Below are 14,273 nucleotides of genomic sequence, written 5' to 3'. Positions count from 1 at the left end.
GATTAGAATTTAGGTCATACTCCAAAGACTTGAAATTAATTAGCCTTATAAAAGTAATTTCATTCCTCGTGTATCAGCTTGACAGTTTTCTTCTTCGTAGAGCACTATTTTCTAGTTTTCTATAATAATTATTCAACTACACACAACAGGTTTCCTTATGTAAATGAGTATTATTTATTCAAGTATAGACTTTAAGAACTTTCCTAAAATTTGCTTACATATATAAATGTGTCTACATTAGTTATATATGTATACCCACACAAATGATAGCCTGTTCCGTGATTCCAAATATAAAGTTTGTGAATAACTTTTCATTTCCATAGCATTTATTAAGCATAATGACTCTGGGGTTTCACAACTTCCTCTTTTGGTAAACTACCCTTTTGCAGAGGAAAAAACTACTCGAGGAGAAAGCTGAGGAGAGAACAGAGCTCTCTGAGGTGCTGGGAGTTTTAGGCAACTATTTAAGCAGCTTAACAAGCAACTGTAAATAAGAGGTAAGAAGATACTGTTACTTGCTGTTTTATTTTATTATTTGGATTACTATTTACAGAACAACAATTTAAATGCTGGCTGGATACAAATAAGGTAAATCTGATACCTCTCTCAAGTGAGTAGTCAATATATTAAGTGAAAAGTTTAGAACATTTACAAAGTTTCAACTTCACAGACAACCTTTTAAAAAGCTGAAGACTTTTAAATTGATTACTTATCTCAAGTTATTTTAACTGCAAAATGAAACATGCTTTGTTTTTCACAGTTTTACAAAAATTTTATGCTGAAAGATTTTTTGGATTACTAATTATTTTTTAAAAAATTTTTCTTCTCCTAGCTCCCATTTATTCCTAACATTCTTAAATTCTCCTACATATACCCTTTTGTTAATTTTGCTTTTTAAGAACTGAATATTATCCAGGTAAAAGACACTGTTGCATTTGTTTTTTTACGCCCTGCCAAAATATATTGTATTATTTATAAAGTGACATTCCAGTATTATTTTTCATATCATCACATTATTTAAATACTTTTTAAAAAGCAATATGTAGTGCAGAGAGTACGATTTTAAAACCTAAATAAGACAAGTAAATCCAATTTTGGAAACTCATCTTTCTCTTAATAAATTTAATTTACAATTGTAATGCTTAAAAATAGACCAAGAGTTAAAACAAAAATCATTTGGATTCATAATAGGAGATCCAATTAAGAAAAAACTGATCCCATTAGTGAAATGCTAAAATAATCTAAATCCAGTAGAAATTTTTTTTCTGAAAATGCCAATGTAGAGCAATACTTATACATATTAATTGTTTAATACAATTATATTAATTATTTAGCAAGTTTAAATTTTCCTTCCAAAACCAGTTGGTTTTCTTATGCTTTGATATAAACATTACAGTGTTTAATACATTTTTTTAAATGCAGTAAGTGAACTATTCTGTTTATACACATGGGAGTTTGGACAGTTTGCTGCTAGCTCCTCATTTTGAGGAGGTGACACACGTTACGTTTGCTGTGTGAGATTTGGTAAGATAAATATCCCAAGTAATACAGGATTTGAATGCTTAATTAATTTATTTTTTAATTAGAATAAAAATTTCACAGCTTCCAGGAAAGAAAGTTTGCATTGTTCCATCAAAAAATGGATTTGATTTTTACGAATTTTGCTAAATAGTGCTATCATACTGGCTCTATTACCTACCTGGAAAATAGGGTTTTTTGAAGCAGGGTGCCAGATTATAGAAGAAGGAAAGCAGATTGTTAGTATTATAAATTCAAGAAATGCACTATTGATTCAAGTTTGACATTCCCTACTAGAATAACATTTTTTAAATTAAGTTGATCATTATGAGAAATCCATCAAAATTGTGCAGCCTCATCTTATATATCACGCACTAATTAAACACAACTAATTCCATCAGAACTTGATTATGTTATTTACAACAGTACCATTTTAATACCTTTTTAAAAAATAATAGAAGTATTTTTCAATGTCCAGAGTTTTAAGTATGAGGATATTTTTTTATCATGAACGATTAAGCACTGCAAGTATGTTGCACAAAGTGTGGTATTGCACTGCATAACGAATACCAACCAAGAGAAAACAGAACCCAAGGAGACCAGTTTCAACTGATCACCACTGTAACAGATAAAGTGCGAAGCAGTAGAGAAAATGCCATCTTGCTGGCAAAACAGATGTGCCGATGTTGTTGCTGTTGAGATGTAGTAACATTTCTGAATGAATAGCCTAGTTCTAGATAATAGGAAATAAGTTTAAAATTTGTCCTGTCTTTGAGAAAATTATATTTACAAAAAAAAAATTAATGCCTATCTGGCTGCATTTCTCAGACATAAAGAATGTCGAAGGCGCCATTTTGTCATTGTTACAACAGGGAACGCATTGCATATGCTTATTTCACATACTGTTGTAAGAAAAAGCATTTAAAACCTGCTCGGAAATCTAAATTTTTAAAGTGAAATGAGCTATGGTAGTGTTTAGAATTTATTGCTGGAAAACATAAAATTTGACTTTTGAACTATAGATACATTTTTTTACTGTTTCATTAAGATTATATTCATGTGACACACAAAGACATTTTCCTTGAATCTAACGAAGGTTGAGACTGAGTGACTGCTGTATAATATAGCATTATAAACTTTTGCATCTGTCTTCATAAAGCATGGCTGACCACAACATGTGGGTGATCTTGCTGGGAACCTGTCACACTTTTCATATCCAGGGCTGATACAGATAATCTCACAGTTTAGTGGTGTCTCCCTCTTTCAGGGTGTGAACTTCTCACCTGTTCAAGCTGCTTATTGTGGGCTCTATCCCAGCCCAGCAAATACATTACCTTTCAAATATCAATTTCACTTTGAAACAACTATGCTATTTGTTTTTGACATAAATGATGGAACTTCCAAAAGAACTTTTGAAAGGTTGAAATGTTTGCTTGTTTGTTTTATTTTATTTTTTATCCTATTGGATCTTTTCTTATTTACAAAAATAAAGACAAGAGGGTTTTATTGCCTGAAAGAAAGATTATGGTCTGGGTGCAGACTAAGAGGGGTGGAATTCTGAAACAAAAATTCTCTAAATCTAAATAATGTGGGTCTTCCTGTGTGTTTGTTTTTTTTTTTAATTTTTTTTTTTTACTTTACTTTTTATTTTTTTTAGATTTTTTTTATTTATTCATTTTTATTAGAGAGAGAGGGGAGAGAGAGAGAGGGAGAAATAGAGAGAGAACAGGGGGAGGAGCAGGAAGCATCAACTCCCATATGTGCCTTGACCAGGCAAGCCCAGGGTTTTGAACCGGCGACCTCAGCGTTCCAGGTCGACACTTTATCCACTGCACCACCACAGGTCAGGCCTCTTCCTGTGTTTTAAAAACAAATTTGTGTCTATCCTACATTCATTAAACTATTTGTTTTTAATTGATATAACTTCCAAATAAGTGCCATGGGGAGCATATTCATATTTAATATAGTAATAAAAATATATATTAACTAAATAGAAAGTTGTTTTCATAAAAATATGCACTGTGTCAGTTCATGTACTCTGTAAGATGGAATATGCATCTCATTTCTATATGAGAAATAATTTCTGCCAATATAAAGGACAAATGCAAGTACTTTTACATTTCTGCATATTTCCATTTAAAAAATAACATTAAATGAAGTCAGTTTTTACATCTATAATTACAAAATATAAATACTGTAATATTTTAATCTTTAAAATGTAAATAATTTGTTATTTGAGAATAACTATAAATTTCTAACATGTCCCTGACATCATTGATATTTTTATCATTGTACATGAACTAAAATTGGGTAGGCATTTAGAATCAATGTTTTCCAAATTCCTCTCAGCATTTTTTCTTTTTCATCATTCAACACATGTACAGGAAATAGGTTTTAATTTTTTGGCATTCCAAGGAAATTTTCAATAATACAATAAATTTGTATTTTTAAATCTAAATTTTTTTTATTTTTTACATTTTATTTATTCATTTTTTTAGAGAGAGAAGACACAGAGAGAGAAAGAGACAGAGAGAGGAAAGAGATAGAAAGAACAGAGGGAGGAGCAGGAAACATCAACTCCCATATGTGCCTTGACCAGGCAAGCCTAGGGTTTCAAACCGGCGACCTCAGTGTTCCAGGTCGACGCTTTTACCCACTGCACCACCACAGGTCAGGCCTAAATCTAAAATTTTTTTAAATGATATTAAAACCATTCATTAATATTGGAACCATGGACAATAGGTCAGAAAATAGTAGCCTACTGACATTGCTCTGTAAACTAGTGTTAAAAGTAACATTGCATTATTTTTCTACTTTATAGATATTTCATCATGAACTTTTAGTGTTTTATGTATGCACTGGTCATCACATTCTCAAAATTTGTCTTATTTGAAAAGAATATAAATAGTAATATGATCTTGAAAAACATCACCAGTTCATTCTCATTCTGAAAAAGAAAATTAGTAGGATTTTTCTTTATGCCTAAGTTGAACTTATTCTCACTTTTCATAAGAAAAAATTTAAGCAGATACTTTTATTCTTTTCTGTTTTGTGAACAGATATGAATTAGAGGAGAGACAAAAACCATTTTCCATGAAATTAGACTTTTTTATTTTAGTAAAATAAAGCATATATCTGATGGCACTGGATTTTGTAAAGTACTCACTAGAGACAGTTGTAATACTTTATTTTAAATTTAGAAATAATTTTAAGCTCAAAAAAGTTGTGAAATAAAAATAATAAAATAGACACCCATATATCCTTACACGATTTACCTAATCTTAATTTTTTTACCACAATTACTTTATAATCCAATCTCATGCTTTATATCTTTTATCTTCATAATTTCTTTTCTGAACCACTTGAGGGTAATTTATAAACAACATAAGCCTTTATACTTCAGTGTCTTATTCCTAAAAATAGAGGTAATATATTACATAGTGGTTATATACAATGATTTACTTCATAAATTTCATGGGTGTTATATTTTTACCTAATTTGTCCATATTCTAGTTTGCTACTCATCTAATAACACCCTTGATGATATTTTCTCCTTCAGAAAAGGATCTAGCCTAGAGTCAGTATACATTTATCTGCAATGTCTCTTTAGCCTCCTTTATTCTGGAACACTTCCACATAATTTCTGTTTTTTTGTGAAATTGAAAATTTTAATGAGAATAGTCTATTCACCAACTCCTTACTTTTTAACAAAATTTGTCTCGTTTTGCATTTGTCTGACAGTCCCTTGTGATTATATGGTAGTTATGTATTTTCTGCTAGAATAGGTGATGCATAGGTGATGATGTTTCCTCTCAGGCTATAATATCAAGCACAGGATGCTCATCTGTCCCACATTGATGATGTTAATTTTGGTTGCCTCATCAAGGGGGTGCTTGATTTCTCCATTTGATAATTATGGCTCCTTATGAGAAATTTCCCCTCGGGTTTAGTATTAATTGATGCTTTTGTCTGATACAGTCTTTGTTATCATCGTTACAAAATGATATTTTAACTCCAGGATTCCCTGCATATTTGTATCGATCTTTTGCCTTCTACTGTAAGCAAAAGAACTCCTTTCCCTTCATGTATGTATCTATCCGTTACTAAATTTCTGTCTTTTCAGACTTTTATAATTCATTACTGCCTTAATTATTTTGGTGCTCCAAGTGTCTGTATTTGATGAAGGGAGCCCGTTCCAGCTTCTGTGTCTTTCTGGCCTGCCTCCATCATATCAGTAAGCACTGATTACTTTGTGGCATAAAAAAAACTGCTGACCTGGTACTTACCTAGTTCCACCCCTGCGATCATTCATTTCTCATTTCTTGTAGTGGGAATGGTGTTAGAGGCTAAGATTTAGGTATCAGGATGCTGCCCCTGGGATAATTTTTCTTCCTGACCCTTTCACAGAAAAATATTGATACATACACACATACAAACATACAAATGTTCATACACAAATGCATATGCATGTATATGTAAAACATTTATATACATATACATACACATATTTTGGACATGGTAAGTTCATCTGATACCTCCAATTCCATTTCATCCCCACTGGGTTCTTATGTGCCCTCCCTTATTTCATATTCATGTGATCCTTTATCTAGTGTGAACCCTGGGTCCTAACATCATCATGCTTACTCATTTGCTCAACTCTATAATACATCTAAAATAACTTCTGAATTGCTTTACACAAAATGACTACAATAAACAAACCTACGGAAAAAGAATGCAGGGTTTGTGTGTACCCCACACACCCAAACCCCATCAAATACTGTGTTTGTAAGTTACTTGGATGAAATCTTTCTTCCTTCCTTTTTTCTTCCCTCCCTCTCTCCCTTCCTTCCTCCCTATTTCCCTTCCTCCCTCTCTCCCACCCTCCTACCCTGTTCTTTCTTTTGTTCTGGGCTATCATAGTATCCATCAGAAATACTAGTGGTTTCACTTTTCTCAGCCTGTTTGCAGTTTTAGCATATTTTGTTTCATTTTGCATTCTTATTCATTTAATTTTATATATTTTTAAAACTGGTTTACTTTAATCTTCTCCCCTATCCTCACCATAAGCCATAAAAATTAAATGTTTCTTGCCCCAACCATTTTCATTAAATAAACTGTGTGTCCTAATTCAAACATTATGACATAATCCAGAAATAACTGAATTATTGGATGAACTTCTATCTTTATATTTTAATTCTATTCAACCTACATTTAGTCTGAAGACAAATACCTTCTTGGGCATTCCAGAAACTTAAAATTTCAGATAAGAAAGTAGATATCTGTGGTACTATATTTGGTCAAACTTATCAATTTATTATTTCAGAGGGTTTTTATTTTATTAAGGTTAAATGTGAATATTTTATCACATAATTAAATAAGGAAAGTAAGGGGAAAAAAACAATCATGAATTTATGTAGTTCATAAGCACTAGAAAAATTCTCACACTTTCATGTGAGTGATTCCAGAATGGTCCTTCCTTCAGTAACTTTTTTCCAATTTCTGGACTCGTACCTCAAACATTAACAAGTATCTCAAAGTCAACATGACCACAATTAAACTCCTTATTGTCTTCCCTTCTCTGATCCATCCCCAATGTTTTTTGGTCAGTAATTGGCATCATCTTATATGCAGTTAATTAATTCAAAAGCATCATTGGTTCCTTCCTGCTTATCAATATGTTTGTCAATATATTTGTTTCCAAAATTTATCCCAAACTGACCAGGCTCACCCCTTCTACCATCTTGAGCACAGGGTGAGACACTACTATTCCCCTTCTGGTTGTAACCTCCTCAGAAGTTTCTCTTTTTCTATTTTTGCATCCTTAACAGCATGACTTTGAAACTATAAGTCAGATTATGTGACTTCTTTCTAAAAAAAATTTTAATGGCTTCTTTTTTGTTTTTTCTTTTTACAGGGACAGAGAGAGAGTCAGAGAGAGGGATAGGTAGGGACAGACAGACAGAAATGGAGAGAGATGAGAAGCATCAATCATCAGTTTTTCATTGCGAGACCTTTGTTCATTGATTGCTTTCTCATATGTGCCTTGACCAGGGACTTACAGCAGTGTGAGTAACCCCTTGCTTGAGCCAGCGACCTTGGGTCCAAGCTGGTGAGCTTTGCTCAAATCAGATGAGCCCTCGCTCAAGCTGGTGACCTCAGGGTCTCGAACCTGGGTCCTCTGCATCCCAGTCTGACACTTTATCCACTGTACTACTGCCTGGTCAGGCTAATGGCTTCTTATTGAAACTGGAAATATCAGAGTCCATGTTGCCTCTCACCAAGTCAGCCAAATAAATGGAGACAGAGATTGGATCTTTATGGGCACTTTATTCAGATGGCTGGCAATCTAAGGGGACAGGGGTTATATTCCCAAATCACCTCAACCCCCAATCCCTTAGCCAACTTTTTTAAAGGGGAAGAAAAGGGTGGGTAAGGGTTTTGGAATTTCAAGGGAGAGTTAATAAGATCATAGTCAAAGTTAATTGGATCATAGTCAGTTGGTGGTCCATCCTAGTAACACAAAGGCATTGCTAGTAGTCCCCTGGGGCACAAAGGTGGATTGCTCACAGATCTCCTGGGGCACAAAAGTGTATTATGTATAGATCTCATTAAGTCGTGTAGGTCTGTTCAGGTGTCCCAGCTCCTGGAACAAAGCTTTTATTTACATTAAGCCCACTGATCATAACCAAAATCACCATTATTGAAGGTAAAATTTTAACTCTTGAGTTCCCCCTATGACTATTTTAATTGGGATAAAATTCAAATTCCTCACTACTGGCCTGACCTGTGGTGGCGCAGTGGGTAAAGCGTCAACTTGGAAATGCTGAGGTCGCCGGTTCGAAACCCTGGGCTTGCCTGGTCAAGGCACATGGGGGAGTTGATGCTTCCAGCTCCTCCCCCCTTCTCTCTCTCTCTGTCTCTCTCTCCTCTCTATCCCTCTCTGTCTCTCTCTCTCTCCTCTCTAAAAATGAATAAATAAAAAAGAAAAAATAATTCCTCACTACTGGTTTCATGTCCTGGCCTCCACCTACATCTCCTCTGTCATATCCTCTCTCATCCCTTTATTCACTGAGCTCTGGTTCCACTCATTTTGCCCTTAGGATATTCTAACTTCCTTTCTGATTCAGGGATTTTGCACAAGCTCTTACCTCTTGGCACTCTTACCACACACATTAATTACTGTGACACAATTCTTCTTGGTTCAGATCTCAGATGTTCCTCCAAAGGGACATTGGTGTTCTATGACCAATTTAGTGTTAGTGTCCCTGGCCCAGTCATTCTCTGTCCTTGTACTGCAATTTCTTCTCTTTTTTAAATTGTTATTTATTGATTTGAGAGAGAGAGAGAGAAACAAGAGAAGCATCAGTTTGTTGCTCCAGTTATTTACTCATTTGTTGGTTGATTCTTATATGTTCCCTGAGCTGAGTCAAACTCGCAACTTTGGCATATCAGGATGACACTCTAACCAACAGCACTACTTGTAAGGTCAGCGGGTAATGGGGGATGGTCATGTGGGGAACTCAGGCCCAGGAACTTTGGCTAGGACTGCCCACAACCAAGTGTGCCAAAAGAAACTTCCCAGGAGCCCTTTGGAAAATAGCGACCATCTGCCAGCCAGTGAGATTTCACCACGTCATATTAGCTCAACCACCCTAGGGACTCTTTAAATATCTCTCATACGGGTCACTCCTTGTGACTCCTCTGGTCTCTGTCCCTGGGACCAGAGGACCTCGTCAGGCAGGATGTGTGCTGTACTCAATAAAGTCTTTTATTATTCCACACTTCGTGGCTCCGGCCCCTTCCTTCCTTCTCAGTGGGGAAAAATACCTTACACTACTCAGCCAGGATCCATTTTAATTTTCTTTTTTTAAAATTTTATTTATTTATTATTATTTTTTTTACAGAGACAGAGAATCAGAGAGAGGGATAGATAGGGACAGACAGACAGGAATGGAGAGAGATGAGAAGCAACAATCATCAGTTTTTTGTTGTGACACCTTAGTTGTTCATTGATTGCTTTCTCATATGTGCCTTGACCGCGGGCCTTCAGCAGACCGAGTAACCCCTTGCTTGAGCCAGCGACCTTGGGTCCAAGCCGGTGAGCTTTCTCTCAAACCAGATAAGCCCGCACTCAAGCTGGTGACCTCGGGGTCTCGAACCTGGGTCCTCGGCATCCCAATCCAAAGCTCTATCCACTGCGCCACTGCCCGGTCAGGCCATTTTAATTTTCTTGAAAGCACTTAATATTACATAAATTTTTAATTTTTATTTTTTTATTCAATTATTTATTGCCTGTTTCTCCCACTTGAATGTAAATTCCATGAGGGTAGGTAGGGATTTGGTCTGTTTAGTTCATGCTATAGCTTCAGTACCTAGAATAATGCATGGCACAGAGTAGGTACTCACACATGATGATTAAGTAGGAGGCTTCAACATTTCTGAGCCTCATTCACAACAAAAGTAGGTTTAATAATAAAAAAAAATAACAACTATCTCCCAAGCTCATCTGGAAGAGGCCGTGGTAAGGATAGTGCTCTAAATTACCCTGCACTTAACAGTTACTTCTGTTACAAATAAGTGAAAGGAATTGAAACAAACAAAAAGAAATGGCCCCAGTGACAACAAATAGACTGAGAAGTTCTCCTTTTTTCTGTGTTGGCTCTTTTCCACGGAGCTAAAAAGAGGTGACTTCAGAGTGGCTGCTGCTAGCCTCCCCGAATCCTGAGCACAAATTGCTGTGCTCTGCTGCCCTTGCGTCTGCACTAATGCCCCTGCCTCTGCCCTCAGTTCCCAGAAACACCCTTCTTTGCCAGTTAGGGTGCATTGCTTTCTTCCAGCCAGATGAAAGAGCAATCTCCTTTCAGAATCCTTTCCTGATTAACCATCTGCCTGTGCTGGGCTCACGGCTGTGCATATAGTTCACATATTGTTTTGTAATTATTTCTTGATTCTATTTTTGGTCTTAAAGTGGATTATAAAGCTACTACAGGGAAACTGTCTATTTTGTGCCCACATATCAAGTTTAAAGTTATAAACATGACTTGGTTTTTGAGAGTATTAGATTCGAAATAATAAAGATATCATAATGATAATAATGACAATGTTAATATGATAATAATAGCTTTAAGTTTCTTGATATCAAAGTTTGGTATTATTCTTAGTACTATATTTTGGTGCCATTTTAAAATATCATTTTACATCAGGTGCTTCCCATGATTAACTAATTTAATACCCTCACCAACCCTATAAAATAAATACTATTATTCCACTTCATAGATTTTTTTAAAAAGTCTAATAAAACACAGCAGGGGGAATATGGTAATAATATTAGAATAAGTATGTATGGTTCCAGGTGAGTGCTAGACTTACAAGGAGGATAAGGAGGAATGCTTTGTAAAGTATATAGTTGTCTAACCACTGTGCTGTATACTTGAAACTAATATAAAATAATATTTAATGTCAAGTGTAATTGAAAAAAAATTTTACAAAGTAAAAATACATTGAGAGAGTGAAAGATAGCTTGAGAATGGTCACAAAACTGATGCAGGTGAGCCCATCTCTAAACTGGACCTTTATCATAGTATTATTCTGCCTCTACCATTTAATTTATTGAGAAGTAAAGCGGGCAAAACTGTGGTCGATCTACAGGTTATATGGTGCAGCTCCTGCCTCAAATGTCTTATACTCTGGTACAAAAAAATATGAAAAGAAATGAATTTTCAATATGAAAAATTAAGGTGTCACTTGAGACATCAAAATAATTGAGTTATACTTCTAGTGACAATGATGACACAAGGCTCCCTGGGAAAGTCAGCTTTAAAGTTGAAACATCAAAATTTTCATCAGGTGGAAAAGATTTGGAACAATACTGTTGGTCAAATAAGTTGTAAATATGATATATATGTTTGCTCACTTATAGTTTGCATTGGGTGTGGGAACAGGCTGTAAGCAGGCAGGGTTGTTACACCCTAAGGCTTAGTTTTAAGACTAAGCCTTTCTCACCCTAAGTGACTTTGTATCAGAGAACTTCCTTGTTTGTATATTGAATTAAAGGTTTTGATTTCTACACTATAAAATGGGGCAGACTGGAAGCTTGCTCTCTCTTGGTTCCTGAGATTAGCATTAGAGAGGAGAGCAGAGAAAGGCCATGTGAAGGAGAGGAGAAGCAGCCAAGATGGCAGAGTGCTGAAGAAGAAGCCAGTTTGTGCAGAGTTTGTGCAGAAAGAAGGAGATGGAAAACGGAGGTGAATAAGGCTGGTGAGGTTAGACACCTTTGATTCTAGGAAACTCAGATAAGTTAGTGGCTTTGTGAGCCCTGAATGGAAAGGGAAGTGTTTTCCCACTGTGTGTATTTCTTGCCCTCTGGGTGCAAGCTAGGATTAAAGCTAATATCCCACCAGTTCTTGGCTCCGTTGTTTCATTACCGTCTGTCCGAAACAAATGTGAACCTGCACAGGCCAGGTGGCTGTGATGGTGGTCATGGATACTGGCTTTACAAATACATTTTCAAAACCTTTCAAAAATAAATCAAAGAACTCAGAGGATATTTTCATACTACTTGCAATTAATATTGCGCCACTTTTTTCTCTCTTCTCTGGTCCGACAAGAGGAGATATTTGGTGACTGACTTTGAGGTTCTTCTCAGGAAGTAGGTTGTATGAGGAGAGGGTTCTAATTTTTTTTGGAAGACGCTGTTGTCATTTTGGAATGCCTTTGTTCATGTATTTCTATACCAAGCATTATGCGTTTGTCACCGACCTAGAGTCAGGGAAACGGTGATGGATAAGATTAAATCTCTACCCTGAAGGAACTGAACTTCAGTCTAGTAAGGAGAGACAATGAGTAAACCAGCAAACAAGTAAATGTTTAAAAAGGAAGTTTCAGATGATGATAGCAACATGAAGAACATTCAGCAAAGTAAAAGGACCGAGAGACAGAGAAGGGAAATATCTTCACCAGCTGGCCTTCCAGGGTGGCCTCTCAGAAGGCTAATTGTTAAGCTAAGACCTGAATGATGAAAAGGTTGGAGTGCTGTTCAGAGAATTTTAGAAAGAGAGGAACAGAAAGAGTGATGAGAAGTGCAGAGGCAAGATCAAGCCTGGCATATTTGAGAAGCAGACATGAAGAGTCCAAGTCTCAGAGGGTAATAAAGAGATATGAAACTAAAGAGGTAACAATGTGCCAGGTCACGTAGGTTGTAGACCATGAAAAGGTGTTGTATGTCGTGATCAAATATTTGCAAATACATATGCTGGTGTGAATTGGGGAGAGGAATGCAATGAATGGACCATTCATTACTTGTGTTTAACATAGGCCAGGAAAAATTGTTGTTTGAAGAGAGGCAGGAATTACTAAATAGGTCAGAAGCTGTAAAGCCAGTAGCTGCAGCCACCATCACAGCAGCCTGGCCCATACAGGTTCACATTTGATTCGGACTGACTGTAATGAAACAGTGGAGCCAAGAACTGGTTGGCCATTACCTTTAATCCTAGCTTGCACCCAGCGGGGGAGATATACACACAGTGGGAAAACACTTCCCTTTCCATTCAGGGCTCCCAAAGCCACTGACTCATCCAAGTATTCCTAGCATCAAAGGTCCAACCAGCCTTATTCACCTCTGTTTCCCATCTCCTTCTCTCTGCACAAACTCTGCACAAACTGGCTTCTCCTTCAGCAGTCTGCCATCTTGGCTGCCTCTCTTCTGCAATGCTGATGGCAGGATCTGAGTGAGTGTGCCCCCGGTCTGCTTCATTTTATAGTGTAGAAATTAAAATCTTTAAGCCAATATACAAATAAGGAAATCTCTGATGCAAAGCTACTTATCTGAGGCATAAATGGGATTCTTCATAAGAGTGCACCACCTCACATCATGCAACAGTCAAGGGTGTGGGGAAAAGTTTAAGTTTTGAGAAGATCTTAGTATTAGAAGGATGTGGAAAAGATCTTAGTATTAAAAAGGTGGGATAGGCTTAGTCTTAAAACTAAGCCTTAGGCTATAAGGACCTTGCCAGTTTACAGCCTGTCTCCCACACCCATTGCAAACTATAAATGAGCAAACATATATATCATATGTACAAACTTACTTGACTAACAGAAGCTTTCTTAGAAGATGAATTATTATGTTTAGAGAATTTTCAGGTAAGCTGAATTTACCTTTAAAGATTAACTGTATTTTCTTGCCTCTTCATTCCCTTAATTTGCTGAGGGTTTGATAACAGTGAAAAAGGCTCAACTAATATTTAAATTTGCCAACTTAAAAATTTTCAGGTATTTTACAATGGAATAATTTACCTGAATTATAGCCATTGGAAATAGGTACACTAATGTCTGGTAAGGAGGTCATCAGGCACTGTCACTTTTGCAAAGGTATAAAGCAGAAAAGACTAGAGAAAAGGCTCCAGAGTTAATAGCTGGTTCCTTGTTACAGTGACAATGACAATAGGGACCCTTGCAACATCAACTGGTTTCACTTTTAATAGTAGTAACTTACTGTTAATGACAAAGAGGTGAAGGGATTAAGTACAAACTGATAGTTACAGAATAATCACTGAGATGTCAAGCACAGCACAGGGAATATAGTCAATAATATTGTGATAACTATGTATGACATCAGGTGGGTACTGGTACTGGAAATATATGGGAGGCACTTTGCAAAGTATATGATTGTCTAACCACTATGCTGCACACCTGAAACCACACAAAATAATGCTGAATGTAACTGCAATTGAAAAATAAAATTTTAAGTTCTTTTAAAA

At 36.0% G+C, this 14,273-nt stretch overlaps 1 protein-coding gene across 2 annotated transcripts in view; it reads left to right on the top strand.

Annotated features, from left to right (window-relative positions):
- The first annotated feature begins 388 nt into the window (after nt 1-388).
- Nucleotides 389-14,273, top strand: part of MBNL1 (muscleblind like splicing regulator 1) — a 223,435-nt gene continuing 209,550 nt past the window's right edge. The window contains exon 1 of one of the 2 annotated variants that reach the window (XM_066259077.1): nt 389-497. The gene's annotated coding sequence lies outside the window, so the exon portion shown is untranslated. The remainder of the gene's footprint in view (nt 498-14,273) is intronic. The other variant, XM_066259066.1, reaches the window with a different exon arrangement.

This window comes from Saccopteryx bilineata, chromosome 2 (assembly GCF_036850765.1).
Source record: "Saccopteryx bilineata isolate mSacBil1 chromosome 2, mSacBil1_pri_phased_curated, whole genome shotgun sequence".
NCBI classification, from domain to species: Eukaryota; Metazoa; Chordata; class Mammalia; order Chiroptera; family Emballonuridae; genus Saccopteryx; species Saccopteryx bilineata.
Note: the sequence above shows the minus strand (reverse complement) of the source record. Positions and strands in the feature narration are given on the sequence as shown.